The following is a 9,157-nucleotide window of genomic DNA, read 5'->3' as shown; positions in this document are numbered from 1 at the left end:
CATCACTAGTCCAGAGGTATCCGGATTACTGTGCTCATCTATGAACTTAATGTGTACTTTTGTCACATATATCTGATCATATTTTAAACTGTCATACTATTATCTGTCAGTATCATTATTTCCATTTTTTGTGTGCATTTTATTTTTATTTCTAATTTTAATTTTCGCTCAATCAAATTTCTTTTCATTCTTATTGGATTTCATCTTGTTCTGTTTCGCTAGTGCCATTATTGGGTTTCATGCGGTATTGTATTATTTTATTTGGATTTTTTTTATCACATACATTTATTAGTTTTTGTTGTGACCTGTCCATATCCTCATTAGATGAGACCAACCCATTACTGAATTAGATTGGACTAGACTATGCTATAGTTCATATTTTTCTTGTTGGATTTCATTAATGATATTAATGGCTCTATATCTATAACATTACTATATTTCTATTTAATTTACATCTTAATGATAGATATATGCTAACTATTTGATTATCCCTTGAATTACATTGGATCATCAGAGAACTAAAATTATTTTTAATTGTCATTTGATTAACCATACACTATTCATACATTGTATTCCTTTATATTTTTTTATTTTTTGAGTACTGATTGCGCCTTTGGTTTACAAACCCCCATTTTTTCACATTTGCTTTCTATCAGGGATTAGGTATATAGGGATCATATTCCCTTTGATAGGTTCACCTGGGCAGCATTAAATTGTTTTAATTGCACTAATGTTCTAAAATATCTCAGCACCAGTATCACATACTTCTTGTACACTATACCTATATATCTATATGAAAATATACAAATATATACAGGGAATGCAGAATTATTAGGCAAATGAGTATTTTGACCACATCATCCTCTTTATGCATGTTGTCTTACTCCAAGCTGTATAGGCTCGAAAGCCTACTACCAATTAAGCATATTAGGTGATGTGCATCTCTGTAATGAGAAGGGGTGTGGTCTAATGACATCAACACCCTATATCAGGTGTGCATAATTATTAGGCAACTTCCTTTCCTTTGGCAAAATGGGTCAAAAGAAGGACTTGACAGGCTTAGAAAAGTAAAAAATAGTGAGATATCTTGCAGAGGGATGCAGCACTCTTAAAATTGCAAAGCTTCTGAAGCGTGATCATCGAACAATCAAGCGTTTCATTCAAAATAGTCAACAGGGTCGCAAGAAGCGTGTGGAAAAACCAAGGCGCAAAATAACTGCCCATGAACTGAGAAAAGTGAAGAGTGCAGCTGCCAAGATGCCACTTGCCACCAGTTTGGCCATATTTTAGAGCTGCAACATCACTGGAGTGCCCAAAAGCACAAGGTGTGCAATACTCAGAGACATGGCCAAGGTAAGAAAGGCTGAAAGACGACCACCACTGAACAAGACACACAAGCTGAAACGTCAAGACTGGGCCAAGAAATATCTCAAGACTGATTTTTCTAAGGTTTTATGGACTGATGAAATGAGAGTGAGTCTTGATGGGCCAGATGGATGGGCCCGTGGCTGGATTGGTAAAGGGCAGAGAGCTCCAGTCTGACTCAGACGCCAGCAAGGTGGAGTACTGGTTTGGGCTGGTATCATCAAAGATGAGCTTGTGGGGCCTTTTCGGGTTGAGGATGGAGTCAAGCTCAACTCCCAGTCCTACTGCCAGTTTCTGGAAGACACCTTCTTCAAGCAGTGGTACAGGAAGAAGTCTGCATCCTTCAAGAAAAACATGATTTTCATGCAGGACAATGCTCCATCACACTCGTCCAAGTACTCCACAGCGTGGCTGGCAAGAAAGGGTATAAAAGAAGAAAATCTAATGACATGGCCTCCTTGTTCACCTGATCTGAACCCCATTGAGAACCTGTGGTCCATCATCAAATGTGAGATTTACAAGGAGGGAAAACAGTACACCTCTCTGAACAGTGTCTGGGAGGCTGTGGTTGCTGCTGCACGCAATGTTGATGGTGAACAGATCAAAACACTGACAGAATCCATGGATGGCAGGCTTTTGAGTGTCCTTGCAAAGAAAGGTGGCTATATTGGTCACTGATTTGTTTTTGTTTTGTTTTTGAATGTCAGATATGTATATTTGTGAATGTTGAGATGTTATATTGGTTTCACTGGTAAAAATAAATAATTGAAATGGGTATATATTTGTTTTTTGTTAAGTTGCCTAATAATTATGCACAGTAATAGTCACCTGCACGCACAGATATCCCCCTAAAATAGCTATAACTAAAAACAAACTAAAAACTACTTCCAAAACTATTCAGCTTTGATATGAATGAGTTTTTTGGGTTCATTGAGAACATGGTTGTTGTTCAATAATAAACAGGGCCGGACTGGGAAATCAGACCAGCCCTGGAAATTTGTATAGACCGGCCCTGCCCCACCCCCTCCATCCACACCCCACACCCTTCCATCCCCGCCCCCTCCATCTCCCCGCCCCCCAGCCAACTATGCCACCTGGTTTTATCCAAGACAGCAAAGCATCTGCAGTAGGACAGCAGCAGCACAATGTGAAGCCACTAGCTGCAACTCTGATATGGGCTTTGCTGTGATAGAAACTGGATGGCTAGGCTACTTTAGTCACAGTGCATAATCATGATCTGCAATACATATAAGGACACCAATCCCTTTCAGAATTGTGATCAAGTATAAACTTGCCAATATACTCACTCATACTTGAACAACACACAGGTTGGTACCTGCGTGGCTAATGAAGACTGATCCTTAGAAAGGATTAGAATAGATCCCCTCTCTGTCAGTCTGTCACATTGAACCAGCTGTCAGTAAGTGTACGTGTACTGTTTGATGCCTGGCAATTAGTACATGCAATTATTACATCAAAATGTCTCTTTAAGGGATTGGAATGTAACTAAAGCTCATATTACAGTTTAATCTAAATGCCTTGACAAACTGATTACTGGTGTCATGGATTTAATAAAAAAATTGTGAGCTTCTTCAAACATTAAAAACATGCAACAACTAAAATGCTATTGCATGCAAAAGACTGATACATATTTAATTTTTTTAATTTTTCCCCAAACAAGATTCAGCCAGGATACAGTTACATTACTGAAAGCTAACCTTCTGAACTAATATGAAAACAGGCAAATCCAAAATAACAAAAAAGTTTCATAGATGTTTATTTATAGAAAACATTTATTATGTATATTATATTCTTCCATCTCAAGTAGTCAACAAGAGGTTAATCCTTGAGTAAAGGGATATGGGATTTCATTTATGCATAGTTAGATGCAAGTGCAGCCAAATTAAGCAGCATGTTATTTGGGCATAAAATAAACTCACACTGCTTTACTGCTTCCCTTGTGTGTCCGTGCAGCTCCGGAGCCTGCCCTGAGCATTGTGAGCAGGGTGACTGTAGTTGTATAAATGGAACATTCCTTATCCCCAGCAGACCCGACCTGAATTCCTCATGAAGTAAACCCCTCCCTTCCCCTGTCACTGCCTCCTGCTTTGTTCTATAGTCTTAAGGTGGATCACTCACCCCACATATAAAACACGCTGCAGCATAAATCCAATGCAGGCAAGGCAACTATCAACATATCGATTCCCCACCAATTTCTAACAGCACTGCTACACTCATACACTGCAACTACTAACCTATTTGAGCTCTGCAGGCCGGCTCCCTCCTCACTATGGCGGTCCCTGGCTGCTCCCACTGTGTGCCTGTCTGACTCTGCTCTCGACGCTCTGACTGTCCAGTGAGCACCACGCACGTGATTCCACGTGCAGACCTGGCTGGCTCACTCAGTGACACTCAGACCTGACAGTGACTCCTGTGCTGATGATGGCGCGAACTGAAGCACGCAGACGCAGCGCTCCCAGGCTGAGGCTCCCGCTCCCTCCACTATGTCACGTGGAGCTGCGTGGTGAGACTGGAGTCGCTCGTCGTGACATCATCACAACAGTGACAGCCACCTGCCCTGGCGGGCCCGCCCCTCACCCACCTGCTGACCCGGCCGGCCCATAGGAACTACTGAGTCTGACAGTCAAGTGAGTGACAGTAACTATACTGTAGTCAACTCAGTTGGTAGTCAGAGTCAGAGTGAGGCAGCCGCAGCAGCGCAGCAGTCGGAGAGGGGGACGGGTTAAGGAGTAAGAGTTACACAACCAACCACCATATTACAAGTTTAATAAATAAAAGAACAATTAACTACACACGGATGCTGCTGTAGCAGTGGGGAGGGGAGGTACTAACTTGTAGGGACTGGTGGATACCTTACCGGCTGGCGCGGCCGCAATTAGCAATATAAATATCAAAGCAAGCTGCAATACTTTTAGACAGCAGCCAGGCCAGCCCAGCTGAGCTGCTGGCCGGCGGCCCACCGGGATTTTTCCCGGTATCCCGCCTGCCCAATCCGGCCCTGATAATAAAATTAATCCTCAAAAATACAACTTGCCTAATAATTCTGCACTCCCTGTATTGTGTGTGTATATATATACAAAACACAGGTGGGGTCAGCACTCTCAGGCCGGACAGGGTACACATCCCCTGACCCTGCAACATGCACAGCCCTGGGTGCAAACCAGCACTCTCAGGAAGCTGCACTGTCACCAGAGTCACAGGCAGTTAACCCCAGTCAGGCCTGGGTGCAAAGCCCAAACAAGAAAATTACAAACATTTTTTAATATAAACACACAGAAAAAGGCCAGCACTCACTCACAAGCTCTCAACTAAGATAAAAAGCAGCAATGGAAGAATTAGTTACCGCATCTGGCCAAATGGGAAAAGCCCAGGTACCTCGTCAAGGTTTCTTCCAAATAAACCTGGGTCCCTAAACAGCCACACAATGCAGGCTCACAATCAAACAACTGTAAATCAGAATTAAGGTAGAAAAAATCCTATTGGCTGATGCAATCAGCCAATAGGATTGAAGTTCAATCCTATTGGCTGATCCAATCAGCCAATAGAATTGAGCTCACATTCTATTGGCTGACTGGAACAGCCAATAGAATGCAAGCTCAGTCCTATTGGCTGATTGAATCAGCCAATAGTATTGAACTTAAATCCTATTGGCTGATTGCATCAGCCAATAGGATTTTTTCTACCTTAATTCCGATTGGCTGATAGAATTCTATCAGCCAATCGGAATCTAAGGGACGCCATCTTGGATGACGTCACTTAAAGGAACTGTCATTTAGTAAGAAGACTTTGTTGGAAAAGGATGCTCCGCGTTGGATGTCTTGAAGATGGACCCACTCCGCGCCGAATGGATGAAGATAGAAGATGCCGTCTGGATGAAGACTTCTGCCCGTCTGGAGGACCACTTTGCCCGGCTTTCATGAAGACTTCTCCCGGCTTCGTTGAGGACTTCGGCCCGGCTTGGATGAAGACTTCTCCCGGTAAGTCGATCTTCAGGGGGTTAGTATTAGGTTTTATTAAGGGTGTATTGGGTGGGTTTTATTTTTAGGTTAGGGTGTGGGCTTGCAAAAGAGCTAACTGACCTTTTAAGGGCAATGCCCATCCAAATGCCCTTTTCAGGGCAATGGGGAGCTTAGGTTTTTTTAGATAGTATTTTATTTGGGGGGTTGGTTGTGTGGGTGGTGGGTTTTACTGTTGGGGGGGTTGTTTGTATTTATTTTTACAGGTAAAAGAGCTGATTACTTTGGGGCAATGCCCCGCAAAAGGCCCTTTTAAGGGCTAATGGTAGTTTAGTTTAGGCTAGGGTTTTTTGTTTATTTGGGGGGGGGGGGTATTTTAATAGGGCTATTAGATTAGGTGTAATTAGTTTAACCTCTTAAGGACATATGACGATTTTTTTCCGTCATAAAACAATTGAGCAAACTGAAAGCTGTGTCCTTAAAGGGTTAAATATCTGTAATTTGTTTATTATTTTCTGTAATTTAATGTTTTTTTTTGTACTTTAGCTAATTTAATTTAGGTTATTGTATTTAAGTTAGTTAATTTATTTAATTATAGTGTAGTGTTAGGTGTTAGTGTAACTTAGATTAGGTTTTATTTTACAGGTACTTTTGTATTTATTTTAGCTAGGTAGTTATTAAATAGTTAATAACTATTTAATAACTATTGTACCTAGTTAAAATAAATACAAACTTGCCTGTAAAATAAAAATAAATGCTAAGCTAGCTACAATTTAACTATTAGTTATATTCTAGCTAGCTTAGGCCTAGATTTAGAGTTCGGCGGTAAAAGGGCTGTTAACGCTCCGCGGGTTTTTTTCTGGCCGCACCATAAATTTAACTCTGGTATCGAGAGTTCAAACAAATGCTGCGTTAGGCTCCAAAAAAGGAGCGTAGAGCATTTTTACCGCAAATGCAACTCTCGATACCAGAGTTGCTTACGGACGCGGCCGGCATCAAAAACGTGCTCGTGCACGATTCTCCCATAGGAAACAATGGGGCTGTTTGAGCTGAAAAAAAACCTAACACCTGCAAAAAAGCAGCGTTCAGCTCCTAACGCAGCCCCATTGTTTCCTATGGGGAAACACCTCCTAAGTCTGCACCTAACACCCTAACATGTACCCCGAGTCTAAACACCCCTAACCTTACACTTATTAACTCCTAATCTGCCGCCCCCGCTATCGCTGACCCCTGCATTACACTTTTAACCCCTAATCTGCCGCTCCGTAAACCGCCGCCACCTACGTTATCCCTATGTACCCCTAATCTGCTGCCCTAACATCGCCGACCCCTATGTTATATTTATTAACCCCTAATCTGCCCCCCACAACGTCGCCGACACCTGCCTACACTTATTAACCCCTAATCTGCCGAGCGGACCTGAGCGCTACTATAATAAAGTTATTAACCCCTAATCCGCCTCACTAACCCTATCATAAATAGTATTAACCCCTAATCTGCCCTCCCTAACATCGCCGACACCTACCTACAATTATTAACCCCTAATCTGCCGACCGGAGCTCACCGCTATTCTAATAAATGTATTAACCCCTAAAGCTAAGTCTAACCCTAACACTAACACCCCCCTAAGTTAAATATAATTTTTATCTAACGAAATAAATTAACTCTTATTAAATAAATGATTCCTATTTAAAGCTAAATACTTACCTGTAAAATAAATCCTAATATAGCTACAATATAAATTATAATTATATTATAGCTATTTTAGGATTAATATTTATTTTACAGGCAACTTTGTAATTATTTTAACCATGTACAATAGCTATTAAATAGTTAAGAACTATTTAATAGTTACCTAGTTAAAATAATAACAAATTTACCTGTAAAATAAGTCCTAACCTAAGTTATAATTAAACCTAACACTACCCTATCAATAAAATAATTAAATAAACTACCTACAATTACCTACAATTAACCTAACACTACACTATCAATAAATTAATTAAACACAATTGCTACAAATAAATACAATTAAATAAACTATCTAAAGTACAAAAAATAAAAAAGAACTAAGTTACAGAAAATAATAAAATATTTACAAACATAAGAAAAATATTACAACAATTTTAAACTAATTACACCTACTCTAAGCCCCCTAATAAAATAACAAAGCCCCCCAAAATAAAAAATTCCCTACCCTATTCTAAAATACAAATATTACAAGCTCTTTTACCTTACCAGCCCTGAACAGGGCCCTTTGCGGGGCATGCCCCAAGAATTTCAGCTCTTTTGCCTGTAAAAAAAAACATACAATACCCCCCCCCCAACATTACAACCCACCACCCACATACCCCTAATCTAACCCAAACCCCCCTTAAATAAACCTAACACTACCCCCCTGATGATCTTCCTACCTTGTCTTCACCATGCCAGGTTCACCGATCCGTCCTGGCTCCAAGATCTTCATCCAACCCAAGCGGGGGCTAGACATCCACTGAAGAAGTCCAGAAGAGGGTCCAAAGTCTTCCTCCTATCCGGCAAGAAGAGGACATCCGGACCGGCAAACATCTTCTCCAAGCGGCATCTTCTATCTTCTTCCATCCGATGACGACCGGCTCCATCTTGAAGACCTCCAGCGCGGATCCATCCTCTTCTTCCGACGACTAGACGACGAATGACGGTTCCTTTAAGGGACGTCATCCAAGATGGCGTCCCTCGAATTCCGATTGGCTGATAGGATTCTATCAGCCAATCGGAATTAAGGTAGGAATTTTCTGATTGGCTGATGGAATCAGCCAATCAGAATATAGTTCAATCCGATTGGCTGATCCAATCAACCAATCAGATTGAGCTCGCATTCTATTGGCTGATCGGAACAGCCAATAGAATGCGAGCTCAATCTGATTGGCTGATTGGATCAGCCAATCGGATTGAACTATATTCTGATTGGCTGATTCCATCAGCCAATCAGAAAATTCCTACCTTAATTCCGATTGGCTGATAGAATCCTATCAGCCAATCGGAATTCGAGGGACGCCATCTTGGATGACGTCCCTTAAAGGAACCGTCATTCGTCGTCTAGTCGTCGGAAGAAGAGGATGGATCCGCGCTGGAGGTCTTCAAGATGGAGCCGGTCGTCATCGGATGGAAGAAGATAGAAGATGCCGCTTGGAGAAGATGTTTGCCGGTCCGGATGTCCTCTTCTTGCCGGATAGGAGGAAGACTTTGGACCCTCTTCTGGACTTCTTCAGTGGATGTCTAGCCCCCGCTTGGGTTGGATGAAGATCTTGGAGCCAGGACGGATCGGTGAACCTGGCATGGTGAAGACAAGGTAGGAAGATCATCAGGGGGGTAGTGTTAGGTTTATTTAAGGGGGGTTTGGGTTAGATTAGGGGTATGTGGGTGGTGGGTTGTAATGTTGGGGGGGGGTATTGTATGTTTTTTTTTACAGGCAAAAGAGCTGAAATTCTTGGGGCATGCCCCGCAAAGGGCCCTGTTCAGGGCTGGTAAGGTAAAAGAGCTTGTAATATTTGTATTTTAGAATAGGGTAGGGAATTTTTTATTTTGGGGGGCTTTGTTATTTTATTAGGGGGCTTAGAGTAGGTGTAATTAGTTTAAAATTGTTGTAATATTTTTCTTATGTTTGTAAATATTTTATTATTTTCTGTAACTTAGTTCTTTTTTATTTTTTGTACTTTAGATAGTTTATTTAATTGTATTTATTTGTAGCAATTGTGTTTAATTAATTTATTGATAGTGTAGTGTTAGGTTAATTGTAGGTAATTGTAGGTAGTTTATTTAATTATTTTATTGAT

This window comes from Bombina bombina, chromosome 6 (genome assembly GCF_027579735.1).
Source record: "Bombina bombina isolate aBomBom1 chromosome 6, aBomBom1.pri, whole genome shotgun sequence".
Classification (NCBI taxonomy): Eukaryota; Metazoa; Chordata; class Amphibia; order Anura; family Bombinatoridae; genus Bombina; species Bombina bombina.
Note: the sequence above shows the minus strand (reverse complement) of the source record.